This window comes from Bufo bufo, chromosome 10 (genome assembly GCF_905171765.1).
Source record: "Bufo bufo chromosome 10, aBufBuf1.1, whole genome shotgun sequence".
NCBI lineage: Eukaryota > Metazoa > Chordata > Amphibia > Anura > Bufonidae > Bufo > Bufo bufo.
In genome coordinates this window covers 12,116,934-12,129,354 of record NC_053398.1, presented here as the reverse complement: position 1 = coordinate 12,129,354, position 12,421 = coordinate 12,116,934, and the positions used below count along the sequence as shown (strand labels likewise).

The window sequence follows — 12,421 nt, the reverse complement described above, 5'->3', positions numbered from 1 at the left end:
ATCTGTGGATGACACACAGTTATGGGGGATCTGTGGATGACGTACTGTTATGGGGGATCTGTGGATGACGCACTGTTATGGGGGATCTGTGGATGACACTATTATGGGGGATCTGTGGATGACACTGTTATGGGGGATCTGTGGATGACGCACTGTTATGGGGAATCAGTGGATGATGCACTGTTATGGGGATCTGTGGATGACACTTATGGGGGGATCTGTTGATGACACTGATATGGGGGGATCTGTGGGTGACACTGTTATGGGGGATCTGTGTTTCTTCTTCACAATTCTGTATCTATTGGTTAGTGGGTCACAGACATCAGAACTCAGACCACCTGTGCTGTATTATTTCTGCCCTGTATATGCTGTGTGAACCTGACTGGGAGGGAATGTTTGCAGAAGCAGTAAACTGGCAGCGTGTCCCTTACATAGGGCTGCTGTGGGCAGGACTGCCAGGACCCTCCATGTGAGTGACTGTATCCTTCACATGTATAGAAAATAATCTAATGCCCATGAAAAATCTATGCAGTCAATTTGGGTCTGTCACTCTGCTTTCCCAGAGTCCAGAATGGGAAATCTGCCTGTGATTCTGGAGCAGGGTTGTAACTAATGAGGGAAAGGTGAGTAATAACCCTTATGGGAGGGTAAAAGGGCCATTATTTGTCACCCAGCTTTTCCAGGAACAGAGCATTCCCATTGTTCACATGAGGACTTGTCCCCTGAGGGATGAATGGTGCTGGGGGGGTGGGGTGGGGGGGTCCTGCTGTGCCCATTACGGTCTAATGGACCCCTAGGTCCTGCAGAATTTTAGGGGAGGATGAATGGGTTGGAATAATGCGGCATAATGCACTAAGCCATGCAGAAAGCTGGCACTGCCCGCGGGCACCGATGTCCAGGCCTAATGCACATTTCTGAGGACATGTGAAACAATGTGGCGAGGCTGTTACATTGTTTCCCGTTGCCCCTGGTTACAGGATAGTGAACAGTTCTGAGCCCAGACCATAGATAGACTTGTAGCGGTCACCCAGCTTTCCCAGAATCCTGAATGGCAAGCTGCATAGTAATGGAAGGGGGTAACTGGGGCCCAATGCAAAATCTGTATCAGGGCTCTGCCATATGTGGTTGGGGCCCCTTAGGGCCCTTGTAATACCACATAGCAGGTCGGCCACTGAGTGTACTAGAAAAGCTGGGTGACTACCCCTGTGTCACCCGTCATGCTGCACTGTTGTGGTGGTCACCCAGCTTTCCCAGAGACGCCTATATAATATTTATATATAAAGACCCAGCTTTATACCATGGCAGGGCTGCCCAGTTACCATGGCACATTATGGGTTATCATTCAGGCGTCAAGGAAAGCTGTATGACAATCGCCATGGACATAATGGCGACCATACTGGTTGTCACCCAGCTTTCCCAGGAACAGAAAGTTGTCGGTGGAGGTTTTAAAGGGATTGTCCAGGCAGGTGATGGGAGGGCTGCGGTTACTCTTCCCGCATATATAGAATGAGGAAAGTTCTCGGGAAGAAGCAGAAACTTCTCGGCCAGCCGCTGTCACGGTCTCGGGGAGTGGGTGTCCCGTGAGGTGAGTGGGCGCGGGCCGGAGCTGTGTGGGAGGGCGCGGAGTGCGCGCTGGGCGGTACATTACGGTAATGAGTGCGCCTGTGCCGGTGATTACGGTGAGGCGCTCCAGTATGTTGTGGTTCGGAGCGGAGAGCCGGGAGTCTCGGGGAGAGCGAGCAGCGACCGGGGGAGCAGGTGACGGCTGCTAGTGAGTGCGGGGCCCCGGTGTGTGAGAGACTGCACCCCGGTGTGTGTGTGAGGCACTGCACCCCGGTGTGTGTGTGAGGGACTGCACCCCACTATGTGTGTGTGAGGGACTGCACCCCACTATGTGTGTGAGGGACTGCACCCCACTATGTGTGTGTGAGAGACTGCACCCCACTGTGTGTGAGAGACTGCACCCCACTATGTGTGTGTGACTGCACCCCACTATGTGTGTGACTGCACCCCACTATGTGTGTGTGAGAGACTGCACCCCACTATGTGTGTGTGAGAGACTGCACCCCACTATGTGTGTGTGAGAGACTGCACCCCACTATGTGTGTGTGAGAGACTGCACCCCACTATGTGTGTGTGAGAGACTGCACCCCACTATGTGTGTGTGAGAGAGACTGCACCCCACTATGTGTGTGTGAGAGAGACTGCACCCCACTATGTGTGTGTGAGAGAGACTGCACCCCACTATGTGTGTGTGAGAGAGACTGCACCCCACTCTGTGTGTGTGTGAGAGACTGCACCCCACTCTGTGTGTGTGTGAGAGACTGCACCCCACTCTGTGTGTGTGTGTGTGTGAGAGACTGCACCCCACTCTGTGTGTGTGTGTGTGTGTGTGTGTGAGAGACTGCACCCCACTCTGTGTGTGTGTGTGTGTGTGTGTGAGAGACTGCACCCCACTCTGTGTGTGTGTGTGTGTGTGTGTGTGTGAGAGACTGCACCCCACTCTGTGTGTGTGTGTGAGAGAGACTGTACCTGGATGTTGCCCCCTTTCTGACTTGGGCCGTGCACGTGCTTCTTTGAGACTGGGTTCTAAACCCCTCTGTCTGCTTTCTGCTCCCGACTGTGTGGGTGCTGCACCCCTCTTGTTCTCTCTCTCTGTGTGGGTGCTGCACCCCTCTCTGTCTGTGTGGGTGCTGCACCCCTCTCTCTGTCTGTGTGGGTGGTGACTCCCCATATCTGTGTATGTGCTGTACCCCACTTTCTTCGTAGCTGTCTACTGCAGCCCTCATACTGGATATAAGCGCTTGGCCGTTATGACAGAACTGTATGTGATTTGGGCAGGAGATTTCTTTTTTCTTAACCATTTTGGCGTGGTATTACTCCACCGACCCGCACACCTGGGTGTGGGTGTCTGCCAATCTTCTCACGGCAAAGAATTTGTGGGTGCTTGTTTAGCTACATAATCCCAAATCCCAATTACTGTATACATCTGGTCGATGCGCCCCATAACGAGAGCTACTTGGATCAGTGTCTTCTGGTTTTATGCAGCTCGGTCACCCCCTTCCCTGGTTGCATCTTCAGCTTGGTCTCGCACCCCCTCCTGCTAACTGGGTGTGTGCAGCTCGGTGCTGTGCCCAGCACCCATGTCTGTGTGCAACTGAATGTATGAAGGGTGCTGCGCCCCTGTCTCTGGACGTGGCACAGCTGTGTTTGTACCTGATCTGTCTGCCCATCAGTCTCTGTGTATGGTGGTATGTCTCTGTGTGCCCACTTTATCCCCATTCTCTGTTTTGGTTATGCTGTGCTCCTATTCTCTGTCGCAGGCTTAAGTGCCCCCATTATGCTGTTTATCTGTAGAGGCTGGTGGTGCCCCCTTTCCTCTTACTGGCTATGGTGCCCCCTTTTACCTCCTTTCTGCCTGTGGTCCCCCTTTTTTTTTCTCTTTTTCTCCCATTCTGGTTGTGATGCCCCACTTTTATCTCCCTTGCTCTTTCTCGCTGTGGCGCCCCCCTTTATCTCTCTTTCTCTGGCTATGGTGCCCCCCTTTATTTCCGTCTCTCTCTCTGAGTGCCCCTTATCTCTCCTCTCTCTCTCTCGCTATGGTGCCCCCCTTTATCTCTCTATCTGACTGTGGTGTAGCATCTAGTTACATATAATACATAAATTTACATTACTTTTCCCCAAGACCCTTTGGAATCTGATTTATGATGAAGACGACTAATCAAGGTTAATTGTGGAAATTAATTACGGGATAAATGCATCATGCCGACATAAAGATATAGCAGCGGTATAAATCTTTACGAAGGATGCTACTGTTGACAGTCAAGTTTACTATAGATTGTATAGATGTAGCAGTGCTGAACGTGTTGTATTCTTTTTGGATGTACTGCTTGTTTGTCCTGAGCTACAACTCTGTGTAATGTAGTGCATGTCGAACGAAAGCCAAGTTATTATTCGTCACATTGACAGATTGGACTCTGCTACATCTGTATGTTGTTGTGAAGTGGTTAACCCAGTTTTCTCTTTGGCTCTGCCACAAACATCTGCCAGGGATAAACCTCCATCCGCCAGGCTCCTGTATGTCAGTGTAAGTCTCCAGCAATTGCATCTATGGCGAAGGGACTGTTATCGACCTCTAACCTCGTCTCTTCAGATGTCCGGGGGAAAATATTCTCCCTGCCAGTTCTGAGGGACTCTGTATGTTTTCGGTACAGTTCTGCCTTGTACCCCAGGGCTTAAGAAAATAACTTGTTTTCAGGATTTTTCATGAAGTGGGAGTGACATTCTCCCATAGACCTTGGTCATAGCGACTCCTGAGGGTCTCGGGTTATTTTGAGCTATGCCCAAATTTGTTTTTGGATGTTTATCCCCCCCCCCCCCAATATTTACCAAATACTTTTATTATGTTGTATCTGTTTACCTAATATTCTGCATAGATATTTAGTGCCCTGTCTGCTGCCTCTGGGGAAGCTGTGGGACAACCAGTGGCCTTCACCAAGCTTTCCCAGATTGCTGCATAAATAGGCAGTTCTATATTGACTGTGGGATGTATCATTGCAGGAGTCTGAGAAAGCTGAGTGACAACCAGTAGGGTAGCTGTGAGGGGCATTACTCCTCTTCTCCATGATCCTGCACGGTTAGTAATCTGGAATATATTATTGCACATTTGTCATTTCCAGGAGCCTGAGAAAGCTGAGTGACAACCAACAGAGCTGATTTGACAACTCCAAAGGGACATCACCCAGCTTTTCCAGATTCCTGCATGGATAGGTATTGATATATTTAATGTGTGATGTATTACTGCAGAGCTGCCATTATTAGGGGCACGAGTAAAGACCAATAGGGTAACTCCGAGGGGGCATTACCCAGCTTCTCCAGATTCCTGCATGGATAGATAAATATATATGTAATGTGAGGTGTATTATTGTAGACCTGGCATATTCAGGAGCCTATGACTACCCATAGGATAGCTCGGCGGGGCATTACCCAGCTTCTCCAGATCCCTGCTAGGTAGTAATATATTTAATGTGGGATGTATTATTGCACAGATGCTATTTTCAGGAGCCTGGGAAAGGTGGGTGACTACCAGTACAGCTTTGAGGAGACATCACCCAGCTTCTCTGGTTTCCAGAATGGCAAATCTATGATACATGAAACATTTTGATGTATCGCTGCGTATTTACCATTCTGGGGTCTAATAAAGCTGGATGACAACCTCTTTAAAAGCTGCAGTGGCTGAATAGATTTGACAGAAGAGGAAATTTCAAGGATTTATATTCAGTTTATTGGCTTTGTCATTGTTCTTTCTCAGGGCTAACTCGGGGGGGGATTGGAACCTCCTTATGTCTGGTTTTGGTTTGCATAATCCATGCCCAATAATAATACCCGAGCGCCTTGGGACTTTCATTGGTTAATTCATTTGTTACAGCAGTGGCGTCATGATAGGGGGGCTGCCAACATTATCATAGGCTTTTCATGGGGGTCTCATGGTGGTTGAGTGTAATCATGGTCTTTCCCATGGGATCAGTTCACATGTTTGATGTACATCAGGATGATACATTTTCACTTCCAAATTGCCATTAAAAAGTGAATGGATAGTTCTAGCTACAAGCTCGGTCACATAGCCCGCCAGGAGGGCTGGTGGTCAGGTTGCCAAGGCAGGACAGGCTTCCAGTGGCAACTGACGCAGATGCATATGAAAGAGCTCTGATACAATGTAACAAACTGTTCTTTTGTATCGGTTAAGCATGGTCAGAACAAAATGCTTCCATTCACTGACAACAAGCGCAGGAAGTCCGCTACATATTTTAAGCATGAATTGCTAACATTAAGGCTGTGCAGTGTTGCCTCTTACTGTTGAGGTTTCCCTTGGGGCTTTTGGAGCCGCTGTTGTGTGAAATCTATTGTAATGGTGCCTGAGAGACCACCTGTGATTCCTACTAGAAGATGCAGCGTCGCTTCTATAATCTATCCTATCCTATGTAGGCTGCCTGCTGCCAGTGGATCACTGGATCACACAGGATAAGGGTTTGCATTGCTAAAAGGCAACTTCGTGTTGTAGCCATAGTATAAGCACTGTTGCACATCCAATGAGTTTTGGCTGTAGGACCTCATTAATGATAGACCTTGGATGCCAGGTCACCAGCTCTGCTCTTTGTGCCATCTGATCAAGGCTGTGATGTCAGACACTGCTTGACCTTAGCTTTTATAGGCTGGATGTAGCAGAGCTGAATATGGCTTTTCCTGGGCTCAGCATTGCTTGTGTATTGTGACCAGCAATCCTATGTAAAATGCTAAATAATGCACGACAAACTCCGCTCTGCTACATCTGTACCTAATGCAACGTGTCTGAGAGCAGCTGAGAATCCAAGAAAAGCTGCGACTGATCCAGGGGCCATCCTCGGCTCTGCTGTCTCTGACTTTTTGATTGTGGTAAGAACAGCTGCCATTGTCCCGGTATGAGTTTATTGATAATAGTGTTGTGGTAGATGGAAGGGTTAACAGTGAGCAGAATGCCAGGTGCAGAATAATATCACCCCACGCGCTTTTCTTAATTCAGAATGTCTTCAATCCCACAGCTTCCGCTGCGCTCTGCTATACCTAGCCAGCACACATCTTCTAGACATCCTGTCTACAGAGAGCTGGGTGAGGGGGGTAAGTGGGGAATCTGTGGCAGAGCTACTGCCGGGCATGGGGTATAACTGGCTATAGATTGGTAAGTGAATGCTGGCATGGGCATAAGACACCAGAGAGACTGGGTGCAGGAGATGTATGCTGCGGAGTTCTGGCCTTAGAGATTGGTATTGATAGACCCCATTGGGTCTGGGACTGGATCGCTGGTATTGGGTGAAAATCCATGAATGTCAAGACCTCTGCTTTGTGCCATCTGATCAATGCCACCGTGCCAAACTTTAGTACATACTGCCATTGGTAGATTGGAATGAGTTGCTGACGTTGAGTGAGAAACCATGGCTGGTGATAAGCGGAATGCTGGATCTTGGGGGGGATACTGGGTGCAGCATTGGGAATTTGGACAACTGGAAATGTGAGAGGACCCATGGAAACTGGGAACCTCTCCACTGGCACTGGGATGGTAGCACTGCTACAAGAAGAGAACCCAGTAAAGATGTCAAGGAACCTGTGACTGGAAATGCTGCTGCAAAGAGAGGACCCAAGAATGTGGACATTTTAGTTCTGGGAGTCTTGTCACTAAATACTGGACGGAGGAGGGTAGGGAGGAGCATGCCCAGGAGGGTAGGGAGGAGCATGCCCAGGAGGGTAGGGAAAAGGAGCATGCCCAGGAGGGTAGGGAAAAGGAGCATGCCCAGGAGGGTAGGGAAAAGGAGCATGCCCAGGAGGGTAGGGAAAAGGAGCATGCCCAGGAGGGTAGGGAAAAGGAGCATGCCCAGGAGGGTAGGGAAAAGGAGCATGCCCAGGAGGGTAGGGAAAAGGAGCATGCCCAGGAGGGTAGGGAAAAGGAGCATGCCCAGGAGGGTAGGGAAAAGGAGCATGCCCAGGAGGGTAGGGAAGCCTGGTATTTGGAGAACCTGAGAATGGGACCTTGGGAAGAAGATGATTAGAAATGTAAGCTATGCCGAGGAACCCCAAGTGAACTGGAAATGAAAAGCTGGCACTGGGAAGACTGGAAGGAAGTAGGAGTGCAAAGCAGATTTGGGAGTACTTAGAGAGGCAGATTGACTGACCACTGAGCGCGATCGTCACGTCTGTAGGGTTGAGTGAACAATAAGATGTCAATGGATGGGAGTGTGACCGGCGTCAATAATCATCCTGCCACCTCGGTGCACACACAGACACAGAGATCCGTATTTATCTCATCTGCGTCTTCACGCAGCAGCTCTGATGGGAGTAGTAGCCTTCTTCATAGCCCTGGCATCAGTCCTGCCATTTTACTGTTACAGTAATGTAGCGAAAAGTTCTGCAACTTAATAATATACTTTGTGTATCCATTCCTCGTTGTGTTAAAGATCTCTGCTTGCTGTCAGGGGATAGAAACCTTCTCGTTTTACTTCCAGAGGCTGGAAACGTGTCCGGATTGTGAGACATCCTGTTCCTGTGTCAACCAGATTTCCTAGTAAAATGACATGACGGAGCGGGCTATTACCTAATCCTTTCCAATTATAGGAGAAAATGCTTTATCGCAGCTTTGGTGGTGTGAAGAGATCCTGTGGTGTCGTTCTTAGTGGTCCCTCTTGACTAAGATCTGCAGCCTCTGCTTTCCTGACCTGTAATCCATACGGCTTATTACAGTGTCTTTGAGCCTTGGCTGGTTTGGGGGCGGGGGGGGGGGGGGGGGGGATGGGGGGTGAGAGACCTGTAGGAGTCACAAACCTCAGGCAGCCGGGGCCTGGCGTACAAACTACTGGACTAATGACCAGCGTTTTACAGTCTTGCACTGATGTACTCCACTCACATCTAAAGCTACATACGGAATTCTCTTGGAAACAGGCTGCAGTTTAGGCCTCATGCACACGACCGTGGTGTGTTTTTCGGGTGCGCAAAACACGGATGGCGTCCGTGCGCGCAGCCGCAATGCAATATATATTCTTGGAAGCCCCTTTAAGATGAAGCTGGACAGCAGCATCTGCACCTTGTCTTGTGTGTTTATTAATGGCAGTACCCAGGATCTCACGCTTTGCTAGGAGGATGTCCAGTCCTGCGCAGGGTCTGCCAGCAGCAGTTGTGGGAACTCCTCAGTTGTTTTGCAGGTGACAATCAAGCCTTTGCGTGCACTGCTATCGTTTCAGATCCCCCTCCCCCTCTATTCTTCACCAGCTGCACTGCCGCTATACAGCACCACACCTGTCCACAGCAGGTACTGCAGCTCTGCTCAGGTCACCTCAATGGAGTCAAGCTGCAGTACCCAATACGACCTGTGTGCAGGAGTGGCGCTGTTTTGGGATGAAAACAGCCAGGTTTTCTAATTCTCACCAGCCTCTTTAATACTTTTTCATGTCATGAAAAACTGGTCGGATTTGTCGGAGCTGGTTCTTTAGGAGTCTTTTGTGGATCTTCTGTATAAGAGCCACTCCTTGTATTTTGGCCGGGGGTGCCAGGAGTGGGAGCCATGATTATCTTCTGCTTTCTGAAAAGGGGTTGTCTCATTCTTTAAATCGCAGAGTGTTTAAGCCACTCCCATTCTAGACAACAAACGCCCAGAATATGCCGTTTTCGTAACCGTTACAATAAACCCAGCCCTTACGCAGTCTGGGACTGTCTCTTTGCAATCATGGGACTGTCTCTTTGCAAGCACTCTTTTTGTAAGCACTCTATAGCACTCTACTGTAATAGAAAGTTAACTGTACAAAACATGCACTTCCTGTAGTTGCCCCAATGTTTACACTGCGGAGCAGCTTGTTGTGGGAGGGAACACGGGGTGATTGACAGCTTGGCTTTCAGAAAACGTGATGGCAGCATCCTGTGAATATAAATGACTGCATGTGTTTCACAATACTAATACTGTCTGTAGTTACGGGACCCCACTGTCTTTGCCCTATACCCCATTTTCTCTAAAATTAGTGCAGCCTCTGTCCATAGGGAGCATCGCCCATAGACCCCGTATGACCTATAAATCTCCATTATTTTTACATAGTTGCATCCTCTTTCCTTTGCCTGTCTGTCAATGACCGGTGAGTGTCAGTCTATACTGCAGTTCTGTCTTTATATTCATGAAACAGAACTTAGCATTTTATTATTTTTTTCCCATCCTGATCCGTAACCTGTTCTCGCTGGCTTCTTATTCTCTGTGAGATCTCTGGGCTGTCGGTCTCGCTCGGTTTAGCTTAGCCCAGGGCTGCAGGGAAAAAACAGGAAGTTGGAATTGCGAAGTGAATTTGTGAGGCAACTGTCTGAAAAAGAGCGTTATTGAAGTGCGGGCTGGAAAAATGCCAGATTTCAATGGAATAATGAAGTATTGATAATTCTGCTTCTCTGGGGAAGGGGGGGGGGGGGGGTTGGAAGAGGCCTCCTTAATGAATAGTGTTCAGAGTCTTGCAGTTGAAGAAATATGGTTTAATAAAATTCTTGGAATTCTACTCTGAGGAGCTGGTAGTGACTCCCGGGCTTCTGTCGCTCTCCATGGTTAATAGCGCTCATCTTCTCGGCGCAGAAGTGTAGTTGGCGTCTCTGCTCGTGTATTTCATTAACATTTATGCAGAGTTCTGTAAAAGTCAATTCCTGGCTCTGTTCTGTTTCTGGGAAAGCTGGGTGGTACAGCTCCTGACGTGCTGCCCCCCCTGATGATAAACTGTAATCTGATGGTAACCTAGTGTTTTATCTCCCTGCAGCGCCTCCAAAGTGGAAATGAAGCATTACACGCCGCCCACTGTCAGTGTGACGCCTGGTAGGGTTGGGTCCTTCAGAGTAGTGGGCATTCTCCGGATTATTACATGAGGTTCCCCACAATAAAAACCAAATGGCGAAATTTTCACTTGGATTTCGGGAAATCCAGACAAGCAGCTCATACACAATTGCAGGGATCAGCAACCAACTACAACTCCCAGAATGCTTCATTCACTTCTGTGGGAGTTAAAAGAGCAGCTGAGACTGTTTGCCTGCTGGGAGTTGTAGTTTCACGGCAGCTGGGGTGCTGAAGGTTGCTGATCCCTGCACTAGTGAATTTTTTATTTTTTCCCCACCACGAATATAATATCCACCGTGTGTCGGCTGCTACCCCCGTGCTCCGCAGCATCAGTTCTTGACCTCACTCTGCACAGAAACTGCATGGAAAATTCAGCGATTGGATCGCGTGCATTGAGAAGGGATAAATCCACTTTGGTCAAACTGAAAATCCCGTTATCCACACCTTCGTGAATTTGATGGTAATTTCTCCAAATTTCAGAGCCAATCCACAAAAATGTATCTTTCCCGGGATGTGGGTGGCGTTTATGTAAACCCTCCCCAGAAGTGTCTGTTTACAACTGATTTGGGGTGTCCGGGACAAGATTCATGTAAACTGTGCCCAGAAGTGGGTGTTCACAGCTGGTTTGGGGTGCACCTAGGTGGGGTCTATGTAAACCCTGCCCAGAAGTGGGTGTTCACGGCTGGTTTGGGGTGTCTGGGGCTAGGTCTATGTAAACCTGGCCCAGAAGTGGGTGTTCACGGTTTTGTGGCGTGTCCATGCCCGTACAGATTGTAACCGCATATGGATTACCGCTAATTGTCGCTCGTCACCTACACTTGCCAAGGTTTACATTGGTTTCTAAACCAGAACTAGTTTTAACTGGACGTATTTTACAGTCAGGGACCGAGACAAGATGGGCGACAACCAGTTTGGTCCATATTAGTGGCTGTATTGACCACCCAGCTTTTCCAGAGAAGCAGATACGAGAAAGGAAGAAAATGTGAAGTCAACCAATCACAGCGCAGCTCTCATTTCTTGTGGTGCTCTAAAAAAATGAAAGCTGCCTTGTGATTGGTTGCTATGGGCAACGAAGACTATATTCCATTCAGACAGATTCCCTGATGTTGGGTGATTGTTATTTAAGCAGTTCCCTCATACAGAAGATGATCTTTGAATCAAAGAAATAACCCAGTCCCTGTGACAGGGAAATTGTCTCCAGTCCGCCACTCGGTGTCCCCTACGGAGAGGCAGAACGCTGACGGTCTAGTGCAGACTCGTCAGCCAGCCAAGTGTGATGGCGACAGATCTCGTGTAGAATTAAATTCCGGAAAGCGAGGAGTGAAGGGGTCAGAGCGCCATGTTCACCCGAGGAGGGTAGAAAGTGATGTTGTTGCCCATAACGACGAATCAGATTCCAGTTCTCATTTTTCAGAGGCCCTTGTAAAAATATAACAAGCAGTTTGATTGGTTGCTAGGGGCAGCTGCGCCACTTTTCCATCCCATGAGTTTTAATATGTTGGGGGTTATATACAAACCCTTTCGGGGGCATTTTATCAAAACTGGTGTAACGTAGAACTGGCTAAGGCTACTTTCACACTAGTGTTTTTTCTGGATCCGGCAGGGTTCAGCAAAAACGCGTCCGTTACTGATGATACAACCATCTGCATCCGTTATGAATGGATCCGGTTGTATTATCTTTAACATTGCCAAGACGGATCCGTCATGAACTTCATTGAAAGTCCAATGGGGGACGGATCCGTTTTCTATTGTCCGATAAAACTGATCCGTTTTGCTCCACATCCCAGGACGGAAAAAAAAAAACGCAGCTTGCAGCGTTATTCTGTCCGCGATGGGGATGCAACCGAACAGAATGCATTTTGGAGTGCTCCGTTCTGTCCTCAATGATAATGAATGGGGACAAATCGGAAGTGTTTTTCTCCGGTATTGAGACCCTATGACAGATCTCAATACCGGAAAGTAGAAGCGCTAGTGTGAAAGTAGCCTTAGCTGCCCATATCAACCAATCAGATTCCACCTTCCATTCTTCAGAGCTCTTTTGAA

General features: G+C 48.5%; 1 protein-coding gene across 7 annotated transcripts in view; it reads left to right on the top strand.

Annotated features, from left to right (window-relative positions):
• Window positions 1-1,558: 1,558 nt before the first annotated feature.
• The window catches only part of TP53I11 (tumor protein p53 inducible protein 11), a 44,311-nt gene continuing 33,448 nt past the window's right edge, over window positions 1,559-12,421 (top strand). For 2 of the 7 annotated variants that reach the window (XM_040410731.1, XM_040410732.1), the window contains exons 1-2: window positions 1,705-1,771; window positions 4,680-4,770. The gene's annotated coding sequence lies outside the window, so the exon portion shown is untranslated. Of the gene's footprint in view, window positions 1,586-1,666; window positions 1,789-4,560; window positions 4,637-4,679; window positions 4,771-12,421 lie in introns of those variants that run through there. The other 5 variants (XM_040410738.1, XM_040410741.1, XM_040410730.1 and 2 more) reach the window with 5 other exon arrangements.